The sequence below is a fragment of the Tamandua tetradactyla genome, chromosome 2 (assembly GCF_023851605.1).
Source record: "Tamandua tetradactyla isolate mTamTet1 chromosome 2, mTamTet1.pri, whole genome shotgun sequence".
In the NCBI taxonomy this organism is placed as follows: domain Eukaryota; kingdom Metazoa; phylum Chordata; class Mammalia; order Pilosa; family Myrmecophagidae; genus Tamandua; species Tamandua tetradactyla.
The window spans coordinates 182,890,233-182,914,399 of record NC_135328.1 but is presented as its reverse complement, the minus strand read 5'-3'; the positions used below and the strand labels follow the sequence as shown (position 1 = coordinate 182,914,399).

The 24,167-nt window shown below is 39.9% G+C and overlaps 1 long non-coding RNA gene across 1 annotated transcript in view; it reads right to left on the bottom strand.

Moving 5' to 3' along the window:
• Window positions 1-8,088: 8,088 nt before the first annotated feature.
• Window positions 8,089-24,167, bottom strand: part of LOC143663453 (uncharacterized) — a 46,367-nt gene continuing 30,288 nt past the window's right edge. Inside the window, exons 2-3 of the long non-coding RNA XR_013165913.1 lie at window positions 10,838-10,933; window positions 8,089-8,607 (exon numbers count right to left, since the gene is read on the bottom strand). This is a non-coding gene — a long non-coding RNA (uncharacterized LOC143663453). The remainder of the gene's footprint in view (window positions 8,608-10,837; window positions 10,934-24,167) is intronic.

The following is a 24,167-nucleotide window of genomic DNA, read 5'->3' as shown; positions in this document are numbered from 1 at the left end:
ATATAACAGCTTCAAACGAGGACACCCGTCTATTGAGAATGCAGTTTTCTGCTTTCACTCAGCCAACTTCAATCATCCTTTAAGAGTCCTCATCCTTCAGAAAGCCTTCCTGACTCCTCCATATTCCCAACATTCTGCCTTCCTCTGTGTTCTCAAAGCATTCGTTTCTTCCACTGAGTATTGTACTTACTGTCATGCCATTTTTACCTATCTGTTTAAATAACCGCCTCTCCACTAGACTGGGTGTTCCTTGAGGGCTATTCTCTCTTATCTGTATCCCCAGTGCTCAGCACAGCACCTGGCATGAGGCAGGTGCACAGAACCCTTCCTCTCTTCTTTTTGCCTCTGTAATCCAGGAAAAGAGAGAGAAATCTCACTAAGGGACATTAATAAGCATTTTTTCAAGAGAGATAAAAGGTGAAAACCCAGGCTTGATACATTCCACATAAGTTGCCAAAAAAACTTTACTTCAACTCTGCAAAACATTCCAGAAGATTGCTAAAGCCTCTGTAAGCCTGAAGGCCACCTATTTAAATGATATATTTCTTATTCTCTGAAATCTGTTTCTCCTGAAAGCCTTCACTGCTTAATGAGACTCAAAATTAAGTAACTCAGACAATTGCCTTCATTATCATGACTAAATGGCAAAATGTCTATTGTACATACTGTTAATCATAGCTGAAGAATAAACAGAATGTAACAAGAAAACTCATAAGTTCATTTGGATTTCTGTTGCAAAGCACGTTCTAATTGAACTAGAATTAGATAACCATCCATATGCAGGTGCTGAGTGGAGAGAGCTGGGTTCCAGTCCCGGCACCCCATGACCAGCTGCTTGACCTTGGATGAGTCACTGTCCTTGGAGAGTTGCTTTCTGCCTCTCCAGTATCCAGTCCTCCATTCTCCCACTATCAGAATACCAAAATTTCTTTGAGGAATCACTTTTTCTTCACTCTAATTTATGTAGTCTTGCCCTTGCTAACCTGACCCCAAACTCCTGCAGTTGGGCCAGATTGGCTTAACTGCCCTGGCCACAGAAATTAGTTCAAGGGCAGACATGAAATCTAGTCAGGGCAATGAGATTTGAGAAGACAAGTGCAAAGGCCTCTGACAAAGAAAAGTTTCCTCTCCCTGCTGTATCTCCTGTAAGTGATGTAAGGTCTGGAATTAATGCATCCATGGGCAGCGATAGGTATAAAGACTAGACCTCCAGACAGTTGAGGAATACTGAGGAAGGCAGAATGGAAACATGAAAGGGAACAGAGCCTCGGTTACACTGTTGAGTAGTTAGGGTCAAGCCACATTTGAAGCTGATATACCTCTGTATTTTTCAGTTATATGACCCAACAAATTCCCTTTGTTGTTAGAGCTTAGTTTTCTGTCTATAACATGAATATTCCTAATGATAACATGTTCTCTCTGGGCCTGGATTTCATCATAAATAAGGTAGTATGGATAATCTCTAAGGGTTCTGCCAATTCTCATGTCCTGTGAGTCTCTAAAAACTAAATTCATTAGTAAAAATTAAGTGCATTGTAATTTACCAATAAGCACAAATAAAAGTCAGACTTTTCTAGTTTAATGCAATGAAAGAAGATAGCTAAGGCCAGAAATGCAAGCAGAAATCTTTACTCCTCAGTTTGTACCAGGAGCTACCCTGATCCACTCTCTCTTTTTCCTTAAGCACTTGTGCCTATAGTCTGAGAATAGTTTAAAGGAGATGAGAATCTTGGAAGGAAGCATATAAAGTGGACCTACTTTAGAAGACTTTGAATTCAAAGGAAGGTCCTTTTTTGCTGCTCTTGCCCCATGGCCTCGGATCCTTGCTCAGATTCTCACCTCTTCTAACCAAACTCTTTGACCTAAGCATTCCCCTCTGCCTTTACTCTCTCCCAAGATCTGACCCCTGAATGATATATTTAATTTTCCAGTGTCCCCCCATGTCTGCATTCCCGGCACTGACCACCTTCAATCAATTGCAAGTGGTGATAGATTAGCCAGGCAATTCCAGAGCACAGATTCATTTATCTATAGTAACAGGGCCTAGAGGAAGGAGATCAGAGATGAATGGTTATTTAGATGGGAAAGTCACTTAATAAAAGAGATTAAGCGCATTAGAAGCCTGAAGGGTTGAGCAAATTTCTTGATACACTGCACTAGCAATTATGTGTGAAAGTTTTCACATACCTGCCTTTCTGGATATGCAGTCCTTTTAAACTAATGCATTTGGACATGCAATTGCAATCAGCAATTTGAAAAAGCATTAGCTGCCTCCATGTCAGGTATAGTGTTGGGACACAGGGAACATAAATGGAGGCATGGGAACCTCACGAAGAGATGATGTGGAATGAATCTGAGCAGCTTAGAAAGATAAAAGTCTGATTCCTAATCTTATTGGTTGGTTACTTTTCTGGGAATAGTTGAAAACTGAGAGTGGGATGCTAGTTATATTTGCTCTTTGTTCTGAAGTTAAAAGATCCATGGAGAATAACAGATCTTCAGTACAATTTTGATTCATTCATTTAACATCTTATGACCAGATAACCTTTGCCAGGAACTCTGCTGGGCATGCAGAGATAATTCAGACAATGTTCCTAGTCTTCAGAAAGTCAGGAATTGGGGGAGGGAAATGGACACTTTATCAATCAGGACCAGGAAACAGAGCTCATCCCATATAGCTGAAATGGAGAGACTTGAATGAAAAGTGAATGCACTCCCTATAGAGGTGTGAATAGGAAGCTGAGGCCCCCAGATACCAGCAATAGCAGGAAACTGTTACTATCCCTAAGGATGAAGAGACAAGCCGAGAATAAAAGAGCTGGAACCTTGGAGGAGGGCCTGCCTGGCAGGAGCTGTAGTCAGAGAGGACTACAGAGAAATGGTTTCAGAGCAGAGGCAGTGGAGAAAAAGTACCTTGACCTCTCTGGCCTCCTGCTTTCCAATCCCCTGCAGGTGCTGAAATCCACCAGCAAGGGAGTTCAGGTGATGCAGTTACAGGAATCAGCCTCCCAGGAGAAAGTATAAGGTAGGGAAGGATGGAGAATGATGTAGCAGAATAAACAAGAAATAAGTCCAGCCCACCCTGTTTGCCATCCAGCTTCCATTTTTGTCCTTCATTTACAAGAAGACCCTCTCACCAAAACACAAGAAGGCACAAGTCTCATAAGTAGCTGTATCAGTATTGGGTGATGTCATTTCAAGCATGTTCCAATCTGCAACTTACATTCTTTAGCAGGGATAGGATGGGTGGGTGGGTGCGGGATGGGAGAATCAATTGACTTAAAAGAAGCATGGCTGCTACAGTCTCCCTTCTGTGGCTGTTTTTAAGGCCAAAGCTCATAATCATGCCTTCCTCCTTTCTTTACCCCATTTTATATTCCCCTAACCGTCTACAAGCACCTCAGCTGGTAGGGAGGCTCACGCCTTTAGCCTCAAACAGCTGAGCCCTTACTAGTCCTCTCTCCGTTGGGTTGTCAGTGTCCACTGAACTTTATTATTAGACATGGAAGTTCTAAGAAGTGGCTCTGTGAATCCCCTGGGATCCAAACATACTCTCCCTGGCCCCCACTGTATGGCAGCAACCCAACTTCCCCCTTGATAGCCTGTACAGTGACCCTCTTCTCTGCCTATGGGTTCAATGACATGAGGAGTCTCAAAATGGTTAAGGACAAGCTCAGCATCTGGTTCATCATGACACTGCTGATGGTAGCATTCTTCTCTTAGGAATTAACATCCCAAAACCTGTCAAGGCCAAGATCATGGAGACAGAAAGCAAAGATTCTATTAAGCTGATTATTAGATGTAATAATTAAAAGGGCCACTCTTAACTCTACCTTTGATTTCTAGCCTATGTATTCTTGCTATAAAAAAGACCACACAGATATTGACTGCTGATTCAAAGCATGTACTGCATCCTGTGGGTGAGCTCAAACCTTGAATGATATTATATCCCTGGTGGTCTACTGAACCTTTGCTATGGAAACCTTGGAAACCTTGTACTGAAGATGACAGAGATGCTGTCAGTCTTTATCGTGAATATGGTACAGAGCTGCCCACCAATCTGAAACACTCATTTTGGAATCATTATGTGTGAGAGAAATGCATTTCTATATTCTTTAAGCCACTCTACTTCGGGGTCTCTTTGTTACTGTTTTTTTTTTTTTTTTTTTTGGGGGGTGGGAGGAGAGGGCCATGCGTGGTGTAGGAATCAAACCTGGGTCTCCCACATGAAAGGTGAGCATTCTACCACTGAACCACCTGTGCACCCTACATTTCTTTTTAACATTACCCTGATTAAGATAGCAAACTTGGGATGGTGCAATGGTGGTTCAGTGGCACAAGTCTCGTCAGCCATACCAGAAATCCAGATTTGATTCCCGGAGTCTGCCCATGCCAAAAAAAAAAAAAAAAAAAATAGCAAACTTGGCTGCCAGCACAGCCCTAACTTGTAATCCTTCTGGTTAGGTGCTGCGAGTCTAGGTTGAGGTAGAAGGGTAGAGAGAGGAGAGCCTCAGACACCATAATCCGGGCTCAAGCATACCTATTTGCTGCACATTCCCCCACCAGGCACCGTGCTTTGGGAAACCACCCTGTACCTTGCTTTCAGACCTTGCCCTTTCTCAGATGTTCTTCCTCTGTTGTGGAGAAGAGAGTACGGGGAAGAAGGAATGCTCAGCGGCCAGTGAGACTGCTTACACCTGTTTTCAATCGCCGCCTGACCCATTCAGGTCCAAGGCTGCCTTAACACGACTCACCATCCCCAGCCAGTACTGACATGGCACTGCTGCTTCCCTACCTTGAAAAGATAAAGTGGGAAATGATCTGCCCAAACTAATGTGTAAACCAGAGAAAGAATTCGACTCAACCAAAAAACTTGCCCCTAGCTTATCCCCTGTCTCCTACTCAGCCCTCTTCCACTCTGCGTTATTACTCATACAGAGAAACCTGACTGCTTTTTTTGTCTCCCCAGGGAATTCTCACCATCTTTCGGTGATGGTTTTTCGGGCCGACTCATCAACCTCCCTCTCCCTCTATGGTATCATCAAGGAAGAGTTTGAGTAACAGGGCTAGTTCCCTGTCCTGTGCTGGGATGACGTTACTGGGGCCTGGGAGAGACATATCGTGGAGAGTCTGTGGTAGGGGCAGGAGGAAGAGGAGAAATGAAGCAGTCGAACTTTATTCTAATTGGAGGGGGAAGACGCTCGAGGATGATATGGGGTGAATCTAGAAGTGACTGAAATAAACAGATCTGTAAAAGAATCATTCCATCTCATAGTCCTTCTTAGAGCTTCTGTTTTCTCTTGCATGAAGAAGTGATGGAGATGGAGGATAGTGAAAGAGAGAGAAGCGGGCAGATTAGGGGATGCTGACTCCAGAAGGAGGAGAAGGGCAAGCAGCTGAGTTATATACCTTTTCTGGGTTTTACTGATTGTCATGGATTATTTGTTGTTTTCATTTGTTTGCTTGTCTTCTATGACCCAGCATCCTAACACTTTCGCATTTGGGAAGAATCTGAATGTCGGCAATCCACCTTTGTAAATCACAGTTGTAGGTAGGGGGCTTCCTTCCAAACCATAACCTAATGGAGGCCACAGATTTTCTCTCCATGCCTACTCTCCTCTTGCCAGCCACACTGGGTCTCAGATCTCTGATCTAGGCTCAGCTAATAGAATACCCCTTGTAGAACTGTGAATCATGAAGAGTCGTGCAAAGACACAGAAGAAGAGGAGAGACTGTGATAGCTAATTTTGTGTGTCAAGTTGGCTGGGTTATACTGTTTGGTTGTTTGGTCAAATACTGGTCTAGTGGTTTTTGTGGGGGTATTTCATAGAGAAAATTGGCATCTACAATCAATTTCCCTTAAGTTAAGGACATTACCTCCACAAGTGGGTGGGCCTCATCCTGTCACTGGAGATCTTAACAAGAACTGAAGGTTCCAGAAGTCACAAAAATTTCTGCCTCAAGACTTCAACATCAACTCATACTGGAATTTCCAGCCTGCAAGTTTCACCTAAAGATTTTGGACTCAAGAATTCACCTTCAGAGTGGGCAGTGGTGGCTCAGTGGCAGAATTCTTGCCTGCCATGCCAGAGACCTGGGTTCAATTCCCAGAGCCTGCCCATGTCAAAAAAAAGGAATTCAATATCAGCTTTACCTGCCTTTCCAGGCTATAGACTGCCCTATGGAATTTGGACTTTGCCAACCCCAGATCGTGTGAGCCAAATCCTTAAGATAAATCTCTTTAAGCACATACATCATATTGGTTCTGTTTCTCTGGAGAATCCTGACTATCGATACAGAGATCATTTGCAGCAGGCATACTACCTAGATGAGAGTCCATGGCTGTAGCATTGTACAGAGTTCAGAGGCCCTGGCCCAAATGTCCAGCAGCAGCTGTGCTTGGCAGCATCTTCACCAGACTGACCCTGAGGGGTGACCCTGGCTTTAGTAGCTTCTCCCTGACCTCTCGTTTAGTTATCTCCAGAGCCTGGGTCTCCAGCTTCCCTTCAATTCACAAGCTCCCTGTTATTCTTCCAATAGCTTCCTTGACTGCTTGAGTTAGCCAGATTTTGTTGCTTTTGCCTATTAACTTGGAAGCCTGGCCATTGATGTAGCCTCACCACCTCCCTTCAAAACCAAAAAGAGGTATATTCCAATTAAATGTCCATAGTTCCTTGCAAAACTGAAGTACTCTCTGTACCTTGATTCTTTTGAGTGTGTGTATTTCACTTTAAATATTACAAGTGAAAAAATGCATTCCATGCACTGAGTTATTGTAACTATGGTGATGGGCAAAAAGAGCACTGCTCTAGCAATTAAAAGACCAGGCCATGGCTAGTTATGAAACCTTAAACAAGTCAGTTTCTTCTCTATTCAGGCTGGGATGAACTGTGAGCACTTTTCCAGTGCTTAAGGTTTTGTGATTCAGGAAAAGCAGAAGAATAATTTTATATTAGCACCATGCCTAGAAAACAAACTATTCTCGCTCACAAGCAGCCTCCATCTGTTTCACTGTCATACAACTAAGACAACTTCACTCATCAGCCTTTACTTCATCTATTATACATCTATACAGCCTGCAGAGAGGAAACAAAAGTTAACCCCAGTTTCATCTTCCCATAGGAAGATGAACAACAACAATAATAATAATAATGCGCATTTGGATAGCACCTAATGTGTGCCAGAGAATGTTCTAAGAGCTTTACATATATTAGCTCATTTAATCCTTGCAACAACTCCACGAGGCAAGCACTTTCCTCGTCTTTTCCAGAAACAGAAACAGAGGAACAGGTTGAATAACTTGTCCGAGATCACACAGATAGTGGGCGACAGACACAAGTATTCAAACTCAGATTACCTGGCTCCAGAATCCGTTCTTTTAATGATGCTCTATATTGCCATATGCAGCACTGCGATATATCATTATCAAATAAATAAAATCAACTTACCGTCAATTTTATAGATGAAGGGATAGTGAGTAGAGCTGCCATTTCTTTCACGCACTCCATTGCATTAGAAGTTCATTCCAAATGAACATTATAGAGCAGTGGTGCTATTCATGGAATTAAATAGCATCTAGTTCTGGTCCTCTCTCTGCCTCCACAAGGGTTGCAGATAACTTTAATCAACCCGGAGAAAATGCATCTACATTTTAATACTTCAACAGAGGCTCTGACAAGGGAATCCCACACTTTCTCCTTGGGCTGAACCCACTGTTTAAGGCTGTCCCATCATGAGGAAGTCCTGACCTACGTCCTCTTTCACAAATGAAAGCCTTCAACTCTTACCCTGTCTTTGCAGGAGGAAGGGATTTGAAAAAGAGTTAGTCAACATTTACTCATTGATGAGCCTTCATGTCAAGTGCCCAGACTGCCAAGACATGATTGTGGATGGCCTTGAGCAGATCACCAATACTTCTTCTGAACAGTCTCCTCTTTGACATTCATTCACTCGACAACAATTGATGGCACCTGTTTGGTGGCTGATGCTGCGCTGAATCCTGAAAGCAGGGAGGGTTGAAGGGCAAGTGGTTCTCAGCCTGTTAGGGAGGGAGTCACCGAAATGAAGCCTTTCAAAATACACTGTTCACTCCCACTGGATCCTGATATCGCACATGAGCTGTTGGGGCTGGAAGTGGGTGGACTTGGGGTGGGGGAGGGAGGTGTCTGGAAAAAATCTCTTCCAGGTACATCTCATCTTCCTTATCCTCTCCACACTACTGCTGCCCACTCCCACCTGAGGTCCACTTATTCTTTGCGAACCATTGAAGCTGGGGATCTCTAAGGTCACTTTAGGCTCCGAAATGCTGTGGGTCATTCATGAATATGTCTCTGAATTCAATGTTTATTGAGTGCCTACTCGGTGCTCAACACTAGAGATACAGAGGCTAATAAGACCTAAATATATTGAGCCTCTGGCCCGTAGAAGCTCTCAACCGGTTGAGGCATATGAACAGACGAACCAGCAGTGTCAACAAACATGTGGAGACTGGGATGCAGGGCTGGGCAGAGGGCATTTTATGAACTGAATGCCCTTCGGGTGACAGTTCAAACTTCTCTTGTCTAGAATAGGTGATTTCTTTGTCTTCTTTTCAGAGTTCCTCTTTCCCTAATGATCGAACACAACAATATAATGAACACCTTACAAGTTCTAAACCTAATGCAGGTATTTTCTTCTGGTTTCAGGTGCAAAGTAAATTCTCCATGCCCCCTTGTGCTGGTCCCAACCCCTGTGGACTAGCACTTCTCTGCTGAAAGGCCATTTTAATGAGGATCTTGGTTCAGGCATCAGCTATAGAGGAACATTAATATTCATGATTAGGATTTGTAAAAACCTTTCGTTCAATCCTTTGTTTCTGTTGAGGGGAGAATCTTAAAATGGCCAGAAATTCCCAATTCCTGTTTATTCCATCCAGGGCCCTATTTTCAGGGTATTTTCTCCTTGGCTTCCATTATTTAGTCAGGTTTGGCAAAGGAAGTTAGTTCTGCTCCTGTCCAAATGTTAAATGGATACTCATGTGTCTCTTTGCCACATTGGTATAATTAATTTTATTGCAAATAGGATTTTTCTTTTTTCCCCTTTGCATGCAAATGTGGTACCCTTTCAGTGTTTGCATAATAGCAGTGATTCTTTCATTTGTACAAAAGGACATGCATTTTTTTTGGCAGATAGATGGAGCTTTGATGGAGAGATTATTACATTTCCAAAAGCAAAGAGAATAAATCACAAGTGAGCCAGACGCTGACTGAACACCCCCCTCCCCCAACTGCACAGTTCATGAGCCAAGCCTGTAACACCACACTTTCCCCCCAGAGAACAAGCCATGTAGGGTCTCCAGGTTGGCCATTCTCCATTTAGCCCTCTCCCCAGATCAATTCCCTGCCCTCCTCTGCCCTGCCCTGTGCACTGAATCACCAGGGCTTCCTTGCCCTTTGTTTTTTGTTAGGTTTGGCCAACGGGAGGCACCAGTCTGAGAATGGGGAGGGTAGGAGAGAGAGAGGTTGGAATATTTATTCCCCTGCTCCCTGCCTTGCCATGGGTCAGGTAGCAGCTGTGCTCTACCTGGACATAGGACCTGTCCAGAAGCCTCTCTTCCACAGGACCAGCCCTCCCTGGGACTGTGGTGTTCCTGTTCCTTCTCCTCATCACCTGTGTCCTTCACCTGAGGCTAGAGCCTGGGAGCTTCACTATCCCCTTATTGGTTAACCCTGCCCACACCTCCGTAAATACTTCTTTCCATCCCAGCCCTTTCCAACATGCCGTCTTTCTTTCCAGGATACTGAGAGAACCACCATATTTCTAAGACTTTGCTTAGCTCACTGGGTTCCACCTCACCCCCCTCCCCAAAATTCCATTGCACAGAGAAAATAATTAGGAACCAAACCACTGGGCTACAGGAGGATCTATATGCTGCCACCAAGTTTTTATAAATTCCCATAAAGCAGAAAAGATTTTTCCACTAGGCATGTTCAGCTTCAAGCCATCGTGTAGCTAATTGGCATCTGTTAGGTTTTCCTGACTGTCACCCTGTCATCTTCTTCTGGTCACAGTCCCCTGATATCCATGAAAAGATGCCTCATCACTTGTCTGGTACATGCAGGTGGGGAGGCAATTCTCGCCCACAGCTCCAGATAGCATATGAGGCCCAGACTCACCGATCAGAGCACCACTTCCCCCAGGACACACTGATTGGCTTGGGGATGGGCATGATCTAAGCCAAGCCAATGAGCAACAGTTGGGTGAAATTCTGGGGCTTTTGTTAGAACAGCTAGGGGAAAAGTACTGTCTTTCCTCTGAGATTGCTGAGGATATAAACCAAAGCTTTGGCAGCCATCTGCCACAAGGGACACAGTCTGCCTGAGAACCGAACAATCCCAGAGCAAGCAGAGCCAAGAAATGAAGAGAGGGAAAAACTGGTCACATCACTTGAGCCTTGGATCAAGCCCTTCCTTGACTTTGCAGTTACATAAAACGAAAAGAATTATTTGCTTAAGGTGGTTTCTGTCACTTGTAACTGAAAGAATCCTATTACATTGCCTAAGAAAGTTCTTCATAAGCCAGGAAACATCATGGAATGGGTTAGAGGAGAAAGAGAAGAAAACATAATTTATATTTCTGGAACATCTATTATGTACTCTAGAAGAGAGTACATAAAAGTATAGGTTAATTTATTTAATTCTCAAAATAACCTTGCTCTGCTAAGTTGAGGAACTTGCCAAGTGCCACACAATTGGCAAATGGCAATGTTAACCTCAAACCAAGGGCAGTCTGCTTGCAGAGTTACGCTCGCTTCACTCTCATGTGCTGCTTTTGTCACCATGAACTTTATCCTCCTTACCTTCTTTATTACCCTCACCATCATCTTCAGGAAGCTCACTGAGGGTCTGGACTACACAACAAGCTGCTGAGTTTTCTAGACTCCAGAAAACATGACCTGAAACGCGAGTTCATAAGAGTTTACCAATTACTAAAACATGAAGTAGAGAGTGATAAGTACCAAAACAGAGGAGCAGCTACCATGTAGGAAAGGATTACTTACACTTGAAAGATGGAGGATTTGGGTCTTTAGAGATGGCAGAAGAGAATCCAAACAGGAGGGAAGAGTATGAGCAAAGGGTTCCGATGTAAGGAATTGCAGACCATAAAAAGATTCAGTTTACAAACAAATGTAGTCTCCAAGGTTCTTTAGCTGGCTGCCTTCTCTATTTTCTCTTGATGTTCTTCCTTGCCAATAACAAGACCAGAATACTGATGACTCCCCAGTAAACCGGCCCCCTTACCACAAAGCTTGGCACAGACCCCCTAAGCATCAGGGCCCAGAGGGGATTGCAATTCAGCTTTCTAACGTGGATATACTGATTTCCTTAATGGGACTCACTTTGAAAGCACTAGGACCGGTGAAATTGTGGCCATGCTGGCTGGCATTAAAAATGAACCTACAAGACTCGGAATGCGTCCTTAGAGTCCCAGGGTGACTAGGCTCATATCCAGCTCTGAAAGAAAGAGGGGTCATGTGTTCTAACATTGAAGCTTGTTCCAAATCTGGTGTGAATTCAGCCCCAGGGTCAAAGCCCTTTTCCTTCTCTCCAGCAGAAACCCTGCTCTTGACCTCTCCTTTCCCCTATTTCTCATTACTCTGAGAACGGTGACAGGCTTTCCACAGATGCCTCAGTGCCTTGTTTTAGCACACTTTCTTACTATTTCCGTCAACAAAAGGTGCTGCACCGATGCTAAACCAGGCAGACAGACCTACCCCCTCAATCAGTGCATCTGCCAAGTAAAATACACCAAAAAAAATAGTGCACTATTTTTAAAAGCAGTTAAATAAGGTGCCTTTAAAGTTGATTCCCCTAGGATTGTACTGACTCCCTAGGATCTTGGTTTTATGAGCCCCAGGGACTGAGTAGGTTATAGCTTTAATTGTTTAACTGGGCCATTTAAGCCACTGAGCCCTTGTCTAATAGGACAATATTTATAGGCATTGCATCATTGCATAGTTGAACTGTTCTTCTCAGACTGAGATCATCCTTTAGTTTGTTGGGATTTTTTTTTTAACTCCAGAGGGAAGAAATGAACTGTCTCTTCATTAATAAAAACTACCAAGATAAACAAAGGAATAGGATGATATTAAGATGTAACTTTTTACTTGCATGAAAGGTAGGAACTTAATATTCTCTCCTGGCAAGACTTTGATTCACAGTTATAGAAAATTTGAAGGTGATGTTTTGACCACTGGAGGCTGGGACAAATTTGATTAAAATCCCTCAGTCTGGAAAATTCAATTTAATCAAATTATCTTCATAAAACACATTATGTGGTTTGATATAACTTGTTCACATGTTAGAGATTGATGTGGCTTTCATTGTTTGAACTACATGTGATACATTGTAAAAGAATACATCTATTTTGCTGGGGTTTTTTTTTTTCAGATTAATTTTCCAGCTCTGTCATTATCTCATGATTTGGTTTTTATTTATCAAGAAATAAATGACACTTGTAATTTAATCATAATGATAACAATAGCGAACATCTATTGGGCTTTTACCATGTGCCAGGTACTGTATCTAAACATTTGGATGTATCATGTCATTTAATCCTCAAACAATCCTATTAGTTTCTATTATTACTCCCATTTTAAAAATGAGGAAAATGAGACTTAAAAGGTTATAACCTCCTCAAAGATATATAGCTACTCATCAGAGAAGCTAAGTCTTAAAACCAGGAATTAGTGATTCCCAAGCCTCTTGAGTGTTATATTAAACTGACTTCCATAAAGATGGATTGTAGATTTTTTTCCATTAAGTTGTGCAGCTGATAGTGGAGTTGTTGAGATGGTTTTGACATGGGAGGTGCCAAGCTATATGAAGAGCCAAGAAATTGTCGTCAAAAACAACAGAAGTTTACATTGCTTTATTTTCATTAAAACAATAAAAAGGCTTATAAGTTTTGGACTTTTTTCTTCCATAATAAGTAAAAGTAAAATTATTTTAATAAAACAATATCACTTTTAAATATAGTTATGTAGCTACGATACGCAGCTTTCAGAAACTAAAATTAAATGGATTTTCAAACAGAATGTAAAATGTTATAGTACAGATTGGTCTTCCAGTCAAGATGAAGCATCAGAGATACTTTGATCCACCCTCTTTAGTCAAAACACATTGCAACAACTGATAAAATATAAGAAGGGGGGGAAGATAAACATCTACACTGACCAGAACTGGAAGTGAGTTACAAAGTGGCGAGTGCATTTGAAGCCACAGGTCTGTTGCATTCCAGATCTGCCAGCTCATAGTTGTAGCTTGAATCTTTGCTCCTACCACGTAATGGGAACTAAAAGTGCTCTGTGCACAATACTGGACCAGAACCAGGCTCTTTGCTTGAAGCCAGGGACTGCAGTGGGGATTCTTGCTCTACAAAAAGGAATCTATTAAAAAATGCAATTGTCAACTCACTGCTACCCTATGACTGGATCTGTGATAGCATCCACATCACTGCAGAACAAATTTCACCTGGTTCTGCGATGGTGGTCTGAGTGATGGCTCAGGCAGAGACAACTGCTAATCCCCAAAACTATTAGACAAATAGGATGAGAGAAATAAAGGGTTCATGCACACGGGCACATGCATGCACACATATACTCACATTCAAAATATGGTTGCCAAAGCAAATGCAGAAATCTAATGCTTAAAAATGTCTGCAACTTGGAACATGAAATGCTTAGAGATAATGTTAATTTTATGAAAGTCTTGCAAAGACTTTAAAATAAAGTATGTCTAAAATGTTCAAAGATATAAATCAAGGCATCACATCGATTAATAATGAATAAAAAGTTATGAAACACAAAAGATACATAAATGAAACACATCTAGGTAGTATTAATACAAATAGATAGATATTGAAACTAAAAAAAGCATGGTTACAAAAATTAAAAACTCAAAAGACAAGATAACAAACAAAAAAATAAATTAAAACAAACAAAAAAGACAAGAGAAACTCTAGCTTAGCTCCAAAGAAAGTAGTAAATTGGGAAATAGTTGAGACATACACATAGAACTTAGGACAGAGTGACAATAAGATGTTTTTAATGCAGTCATCAACAGACGTGGAAGATACATTGAGAAGATCCAACATGTATCTGACAGATGTTCCAAAAGAAGAGGTTAAAAGGTGTGCTGGTTTGAAAGAATGTGGGTCCCCTAGAAAAGCCATGTTTTAATCTAAGTCACATTTCATAAAGGCAGAATAATCCTTATTCAATACTGTATGTTTGAAACTGTGATCAGATCATCTCCCTGGAGGTGTGATTTAATCAAGAGTGGTTGTTAAGCTGGATTAGGTGACGACATGTCTCCACCCATCCGTGTGGGTCTTGATTAGTTTCTAAAGTCCTATAAAAGAGGGAACATTTTGGGGAATGAAGGAGATTCAAAGAGAGCAGAGAATGCTGCAGCACCACAAAGCAGAGAGTCCACCAGCCAGCAACCTTTGGAGATGAAGAAGAAACATGCCTCCTGGGGAGCTTCATGAAACAGGAAGCCAGGAGAGAAAGCTAGCAGATGACGCTGTGTTCGCCATGTGCCCTTCCAGCCGAGAGAGAAACCCTGACTGTGTTCACCATGTGCCTTCTCACTTGAGAGAGAAACCCTGAACTTCATCGGCCTTCTTGAACCAAGGTATCTTTCCCTGGATGCCTTAGATTGGACATTTCTATAGACTTGTTGTAATTGGGACATTTTCTCAGCCTTAGAATTGTAAACTAGCAACTCATTAAATTCCCCTTTTTAAAAGCCATTCTGTTTCCGATATATCACATTCTGGTAGCTAGCAAACTAGAACAGAAGGAATGATGGAGAAGCAATATTTGAAGAGATTAGAGTTGAAAATGTCCACAATTATACAAGACAAGTGTCCTCTGATAGAAGGAACACTGAGGACAGAGCATGATGCAGCACAGAAAAGGCACAGATTACTGGTGATAAGAACAAACCCCTCAAAGAGGGAAAAGACCTAATACCCAGAAGAAACCATTAGGCTGACAGCAGACTTATTTCAACCGTAATTGTGGCCAGAAGATTATGTAGTAGTATCCTTTAAATGCTAAAGGAAATAACTATCACCTTCGACTTTTATATCCTGCTAAATTACTCTTTAAAAATGAGAGCAAGATGAGCCTCCAGTCTTGGGGTTTGTTCATATGAAACTTAACCCTACAAAGGATAGGTTAAGCCTACTTAAAATTAGGCCTAAGAGTCACCCCCAAGAGAGCCTCTTTTGTTGCTCAGATGTGGCCTCTCTCTTCAGCCAATACAACAAGCAAACTCACCACCCTCTCCCCTGTCTACGTGGGACATGACTTCCAGGAATGTGGACCTTCCTGGCAACGTGGGACAGATATCCCAGAATGAGCTGAGACTCAGCATCAAGGGATTGAGAAAACTTCCCGACCAAAAAGGGGAAGAGTGAAATGAGGCAAAGTGTCAATGGCTGAGAGATTTCAAACAGAGTCGAGAGGTTATCCTGGAGGTTATTCTTATGCATTAAGTAGATATTACCTTGTTATCCAAGATGTAATGGAGAGGTTGGAGGGAACTGCCTGAAAATGTAGAGCTGTGTTCCAGTAGCCATGTTTCTTGATGATGATTGTATAATGATATAGCTTTCACAATGTGACTGTGTGATTGTGAAAAGAAAAAAAATGAGAACAAGAAAAAGACATTTTCAGAAACATGAAAACTGATTGTTTTCCCACATACAGATGCAGATTTATAGATTTGGTACAGGATGTACTTAGTGAAAAGGAAAGTGAAACTATAGCAAAGATAAAGTATTTTTAAAAAAAAAAAGCAATGTAATAGTGAGCAAAAAATTAATTTGATTGTTGGCTATAATTTTTAAAATGAAACACAAATGTTGGCAAGGATGCAGAGAACATGCATACATTGCTATTGGGAATGAGAAATGGTGCAGCCACTGTGTAAAACAGACAGTCTCAAAACTTAAATACAGAGTTACATGTGTTCCAGCAATTCCACTCCCAGGTATTCAATTCCAAAGAATTGAAACAGGTACTCAAACAAATGCACATGTGTTCATAGTAGCACTACTCACAAAAGCCAAAAAGTGGAAATGACCCAAATGTTCATCAGTGGATGAAATGATAAAGAAATTGTGGTGAATGCATAAAATGGACTATTATTCAGCCATAAAAAGGAATAAAGTACCAATACATATTACATTCAAATAAACCTCAAAATCATTATTCAAAGTGAAATTAAGCAGACACAAAAGGTTACATGTTGTATTGTTTGATTTCACTTATATGAGATACTCAGAATAGGTAACTCCTATTGCCAGTCAGTGGTTGCGAGGGGCTGGAAGGAAGGGAGACTGAGGTGCAACTGATTAATGTATACAGAGTTTTCTTTTCGGGTGATGAAAATGTTTTGGAACTGGATAGAGGTGGGTGATGGTTGCATGACTTTGTGACTGTACTAAATGCCACTGTATCATTCACTGTAAGTGATTAATGTCATATGAACAAAAAATAATAATTAAATAAGTTTCAAAGATTAACTATTCACTGTGAATTCTAAAGTCCTTGTGTTTAGAAGGACAGCACGTCAAAACAATAATATACTTGTTAGAATATTTTGAACTCAAATAGGATATGTTAAATTTTTAGGAAAACCGCTAAAATAATAGAAGTACAATCTATAAATTAACAACTAACAAAGGAAAAAAATAAAAGAAGTGGCTTTTTAAAATAATTAATCAACCCAATAAAAAGCCAAAAAGGTGGTGTGAGGAAACACAAGCAAAATGTCAATAAAGAAAAACACAAAATAACTTAAAATATATCAGTAATCTCAATAAATTAATTGAACTAAATACATCATTTACAAAACAGATATTACCAGATTGATAATATCCAACTACATGCTGAATATATGATGCAAATCCAAGCAAAGCAAAACAGGAAGATTGAAAGTAAAGAAATGGAAAAAGTCACATCATATATATATATACTACCCAAATGCAGCTAGCAAGGTGATGTTAATTTAATGCAAAAAGCTAATAGAAATTATGTAACAATAACAGAATAATCTACTAAAAGAATATGACATCATGAATTTATATATATCTAACAACATAGCTTCGAAATATATAACACAAAATGGACAGAATCACAGGGAAAATGGTTAATTCCATAATCAGAGTGCAAGATTTTTCAAATACTTCTATCAGAAACTGATCAGTCAAGCAGGCAAAAAATTGGTAAGGTGATAGTAAATTTGAAGAACAAAATGTAAAACCATTATAATATGAAAATGTTTCAAACATTTAAAAAATATGGCCCTTAAAGAAATAAATTTTATGTCAAAACCCAGTACACGCATACGCCCATACTCAAATTTTACAATATTCACCTTGAATGCAAGTGATGCATTCCGACGCTATGTGCTTTATTCCATTCTATTTTATTTTTATAATATGGAAGTACAACCAACTAGATTGGTTTCATAGCCCAATAATGGAATGTGACCTACAGTTATAAGACACTTATTTTTTGTTTGTTTTGTTTTTTTGCATGGGCAGGTACTGGGAACCCAACCTGGGTCTCTGGCATGGCAGGCAAGAACTTTGCCTACTGAGCCACCGTGGCCCACAAAACACTTATTTTATATACACACCCTGTGCATCTGTCAAATAAAGCTATAAATTCTTTTCAACATAAAGTAAATAGCATACACAATGATGAAACCATAGAAGTTTTTCCAAAAATTTTAGAACAAACAAGGATGCTCACAATCACTTCTGTTCCACATTGTACTGGTGGTCAGAGTCAGTGCTCTTGGGGGAGAGGGTGGGAGAGGAACCAGAGGTCTAGGAATATGGAAACCTTAATAAAACAAGCTGCATATGACTCATCATCTGTATATAAAATCTAGGAGAATCTACAGACAAATTTTTAATACTAGCAAAAGAGGTCAACAAGTTTCTGAGAACCAGAATAACAAATAACATTATTAGATTTCCTTAATACCAGTAATAGTCAATTAGAAAATATAACACAAAAACATTATCACACATAAAAGGAAGAAACAAAAAACTTAAAGCACCTAAGAATAAATCTAGCAAAGGGTGTGTTCTAGTTTGCTAGCTGCCAGAATGCAACACACCAGAGACTAATTGACTTTCAATAACAGGGGATTTATTTAGTTAATGTATAGTTCAGAGGAAAAGCAGCTAACTTTCCACTGAGGTTCTTTCTTACATGGGAAGGCACAGGATGATCTCTGCTGGCCTTCTCTCTTGGCCTCTGGGTTCCAACAACTTTCCCCGGGGTGATTCCTTTTTGCATCTACAAAGGCCTGGGCTGAGCTGTGAGTGCTGAGGAGGTATGCTGAGCTGCTTGGGCTGTGCTACATTGCGCTCTCACATTTAAGCACCAGCCAATTAAATTAAACATCATTCATTGCAGCAGGCATGCCTCCTAGCCGACTGCAGATGTAATCAGCAACAGCGGAGGTTCACATGCCATTGGCTCATGTCCACAGAAATAGAACTAGGCACCTTAACCTGGCCACGTTGACAACTGAATCTAACTACCTTAGGGTGTATACATCCTTTTCAGAGAAAATTCAAAACGTTGTGGAAAGGTATAAAGAAAAACTAGAACAAATTGAGAGACATAATGTGTTCAAGGATGATGAAGATTCTATACAGTAAAGGTGGAAATTCTCTCTAAAATAATTTAAAATTGAATGTACAGCCAAGCAAAATCCCAATAGGAAAAGTTGATCCTGACATTCATTTGGAAGAGCAAAAAGACCTGAATAGCTGAGTTAATTTTGAAAAAGATTGGGGGACTTGCCTACCAGACTGTTAGATTTAACTATAGCCATAATAATTCAGACAATGTAGAAGTGGCTTATGGATGGACAAATACACCAAGGGAGCAGGGTAGAGAGTGCAGAAACATACCATTCATATCTATGAAAACTTCATATATGACAGAGGTAACATTATAATCAGTGTGGAAATGATGGGTTATATAATAAATTTTGCTGTTTCCAAAAGGGAAAAATTAAAATTCAATCTTCATCTCTCATTATTTAAAAAATTCCAGATGTAATATGAAAATTAAAACTTCAAATTTTCAAAAAAATTTAGAGAATATGACTGTGGAGAAAGAGGATTTTTTAAAAGAGAATAAGATTTATTAAATGAGAAGCAATGATGTAAAAGTTTTGTCTATTTATCATTAAAATTAAATTATGTCATGAAGAAAGTTAAAGACAAGATACCAACTGAGAGGAGATCATTGTGATGCTTAAAACTGACAAAGGATTATGTCTAAATTCATATAGAACAACAATTTGATGAGAAAAAGACAGACAATATGATAAGAAAGCAGGAAAGGACCTAAAAGGACGATCCACAGAAAAGCAAACATGAATGGGCCATAAATTAACAAAAATAAATTTGAATACGCTGGGAATCCGAGTTCAAATGATATTACATTTTATACCATCAGATTGTCAAAAATTAAACAGTTTGATAAGAACAAGTTTGTGAATCACTTGTAACTGCAAGGACTCCCACACACTGTTTATGGAAGTATGAACTGGTGTAACTACTTTGGAAAACAATTTGGCCTCATCCAGTGAAGTTGAAGATGAGCCACACCGTGACAGTAATTCCACTCCTAGATAACTAGAGAAAATCTCATACGTGTGTGCAAGGAGGCCAGACTATTCATGGCAGCATTGTTGGTGAACACGTCAAAAAATTGGAAACAACCTAAATAAACAGGAGGAAGGTTAAGTAAAAGGTGGCATGTTGATTCACATAAATAGATAAACTGAAGTTACATGTGTCCATGTGCAAAAGCAAGCTGCAGAATGTATTTGGAATGATACCACTGGAAATAAGTGTGAAAACCTACAAATTATTCTATTCACTTATAATGGGATACATGGAAATATGGTAATAATTTTAAATATACATGGGAATTTTAAACCTCAATTCATGATACTGATTATCTCTGAAGAGAGTATGGGGAAATGGGATAAAGGAGAAGCTCACAAGGGGCTTCAATTTAATCTTTAAAGTTTTAAAATCATAAGCAGAATAGGCACATAATAAGTTTGGGCAGAACTGAGTGCTGGGTACACAGGTGTTTGCTGTTAATCTGCATATGTTTGTGTATGCTTGACATATTTCATCATTAATTTCATCATCACAATTGACTCAGTCTTCCCCTTTCTGTTTATTTGCAGTTTATGCTATTGTTTTGGCCGAATTCGTTCTGAATTTATAAATTGAAAAATCTAAACCAAACAGACAAAATTTCTCTTGCATCATCTGTTCCTAAATATTCTTTGTCTTCATAAGACGCTGTTGCTATGAAAACCTGCATTGCTACTTCATTTGTGTCACTTGAATCCAATATACTCCCACACTTTCACAAATGTGACTGTCTTTATAATTTCATCAGAAGCATATTTGCCTAACTGGTTCTTTCTAAAAAGTACAGAAGCAGTACAGAAACATTATAGAAAGTTTGAGAAATAGAATTTTTAATTGCTCAAAACCCTTTTCTCCCCCCAACTTCATAGTCAACCATTAGCATGTGAGTATATTTCCCAATAGCCTTTGATTCTTATGTGTATTTTAAATACAGTTGCAGCCAAGTTGCACACATAACTTTATAGTCTGTGTATTCTGTTGTCAATATTGCAACATAGTCTTCCTAATTTTCCTTTCTAACGCTATGTAATAGTCCTGCAAATCTTTCTATGATTATTTATTTAACTTTTCTCCTATTTTTGGATGCTTATGCTGCTTTCAATTTCTAGCTCATATAAATAAAGCCATTACAAAATTTTTGTGAAAAAAAAATTTGCTTAATTTTGAATTACTTTGCAACTGGAATTGCAAGTCAAAGAGCACAAACCTTTTGACAAATTGCTTCCCAAAATGATGTTACTCTTTCCAATGCCTATAGGAGCGTTTGACGGCCCTGAACAGCTTGCTCTAACCCTGGACTCTAGCTGAAATTCTGTAGCAATAACCATCAAGTTCCGGTGATGACTTTTTTCCTAAAAATTGATCTTTGTTAACAACCCTTGAGACCACTGTAAGAAGACAAAACTTACAAGAACTATTTTGACCTATTTATAAAATTTTCTAAAAGATGATATGAGACAATGGTATCTCAAACACTATGTATATAATTAGAAATAACTCTTACTTCATGGTCAGAACCTTTGAGTTTGCAAGTCTTAAATTAAAACTCTGCTCAGAATTTTGGGTGCAAGGGGAAACATTTTATTTTTAATCAAAATTATACATAGGCTTCTTGAAAGTTTTGTCTTTTAAAAACACTCTGCTGGGGCTCCTGTATCTTTCCTTAATATAAAAGGAACATATTGAGAAATACCAAAATATGAGAAATTGAATACAAATAAAGATAATGAAAGCTCAATCTGTTCAGGGTGATTAAATAAAATTTCATAAAAATCAGAACACATTTTGTTTTTTCTCCCAAAATAGGTTAATTGGGGCATGTTTTGGAAGTAATTAAGTGGTGAAAAACTTGCAGGCACATGTGTACAAGGATGTTCTTTGCAGTACGGTAGAAGCAAAAAAATTCAAAACAATGAAGGCCTGTCATGGGGAAATGGTTGAATAAATGTCATTGCATGCCATGGAGTGTGATGCTGTCATTTAAAAATGAACTGCATCTCAGCCTGCTTTGTTGGAGGGACTTCCATGCAGTGCTGCTAAGTGGGGAAAGCAAGATGTGGAGAAGACTACACAATAAAATCAATAAAGGTAAAAATAGTATGTGTGCATATATCATTGTATATTATTATACCATTAACATATTACCTATGGGTAGGAGGAAGGAGGAAGAAGTTGGAGGGCAGGTGGGAGAAGGGGCAGGTAAAGACAAAAAAGACCATTCCTAGAGATAACTCGGGCAAGTGTATACATTTTTAAAAATCTGCAAATGGGCAGTAAATGAAGTGAGGAGACATGACATTGAAACAGAATGGGAGAAGAATAGTTGAGAACTTTCCCAGTGCAACCCCCTTTGTCATATGGTTAAGCAGAACCAATGTCAGATCCCACTTTATATATTATAACACATATCCTATATATTTAGTCACATATGAGAGTATAGTAAAGAGCAGAGCATTCTTATTTAAAATCAATAAATACAGATAAAATCTTATAGGATGAAATTACACCAGCCAAACAATATCATTTCAAAAGTATCAAGCCCACTTTTACTTACCACTTCAAAATGTACTGGATGAGACAACCGTATTTTCTCTCAAGTTACATTAGAAAATGGAGTTAAAGCCCAAATGTAGCATTCAAGGTTCTTGAAGCTCTGGCTTTGATCCTAATTTTTTTTCCTGACTTGGTTGAGTAAGTATCTGCATCCTCTGTCTTACTCTTCCAGCCATTCTCATCTTCCATTTTCTTGCTGTTTCAGCAAATCCCTATGAGTCCTTCAAGACTCAGCTTAGATGTCTTTGCTTCCTGGGCACAGCTCTGTCGGCCACTACCCTCTTCCCTCTCTCCAACTCATTGCCGAGCCTTCATTGATCCTGGTCAGGCACCTCTTTTTGGTGGTCCCATGGCCCCATTCCCATCCTCCCTGTGTATCTTTCCATACCACACCTGCCATGCTGTATTTCCACTTCTTGTACATGCGTCTATTTTACCCCTAACAGATTGTGAGTTCCTACATGGCAGGGATGAGATCTTATCCATTATTTGTATTCCCAGGGCCCCCATAGTATTTATTAGAAAAATTATTAAAAATTAAATTCTGTATTCGCTATAAAATTTTTCAAAGGAACTTGCTCAGCCCCCCAGGCCACTGTTGCTGATGGCACTTTCACCTTGCAATTTGAGGGAACAAGATCACCTCTTTTGAAGGGCATCCAGGCACCTTAAAGACATCCCTCCCTCTGATGTCACCCAGCCTTCGGGAATACTCAGAAAAATGTGTGAGGACAGGGAGGTCTTCTGGGTGGGGGGGATGCTGTGCTATTTTGAATAAAGTGAGGACTGATGTCCCCAGAGCAACCCTTAATGAAGACCTTGAGTGCTCTCATAAAATTCCCACCTAACATAAGCCTAGCTCCCAATACCCCTCTCCCTTTTCTCTTGGAACTGCCCCTGCACCCCAGGGTGGGTGCTGACAGCCATGCGTGTACCATGTGATTCTGTGTATGGATTAGCCTAGGAGTGAACACCTGTCTCCGGGATAATCTACTCTGTGGGATCAAGAAACTCAACAAACTGGTCTCTGCCTAAGACTGAGAGTTGGGAGCCATAGTTTCTCCTGGGAGTGGAAGAAACAGACAAAATTTGACTTAGGTGATAAAGGGCTAGAGTGAAGCAGAGAGTCTTGATTGCCTTCCAGTACCTGGTTCCAATTCTTACTGAGAAGGTTATGTTTCCCCTTTGGGGTTCTAGGAAAGGAGCTGATTATACAACCATGCTCAAGCTTTCTCCCCTAAGCAGCCAATCCAACAGGGAAGGGAGAGGAATAAACGACTGGTTAGACTTTCCCTGATATCTTAGCTTCACAATACAAACCTTATATATATATATATTCCCTTAAACTCATCATGCTTCAGTTTTTCCACCTGTCACAATGATAACGTTTGCTGACCCTTTTCTGCATAAGTGATATGAGGCTTAAGTAATAATGTTGAATTTCTCAGATTAAAAAAAAAGGCAAATGATAACCAGTATTACTTGGAAATTTACTACTTAGAGAAATACATTTTGCATTGACACGCACTCTGAGAACTTGGAATGATCAGTTACATATTTTACCTAAATCCAAACTAAAAATCTGTGACTATAAACATGACTCTTTGACCCAGAATTTCCTCACATATGAAATCCATATTTGACATCCCCCAAAGAAGATAAGCCTCCACAGTTTATGAAAAACTCACTGTCCTACAGTTATACCACCTAAGAGTCTAAGAATTAATCAGGAGAAAGCTTGAAAGACTTGAAAAGAGATTACCAAAAGCAGTCACCGTGAAGTTAATGGGGCTTCAACTTCAAAGCCCTTCCACCTGTGTAAATTCCTGTGTAAGCTGGTAGGTGCTGGGGGTGGTAGA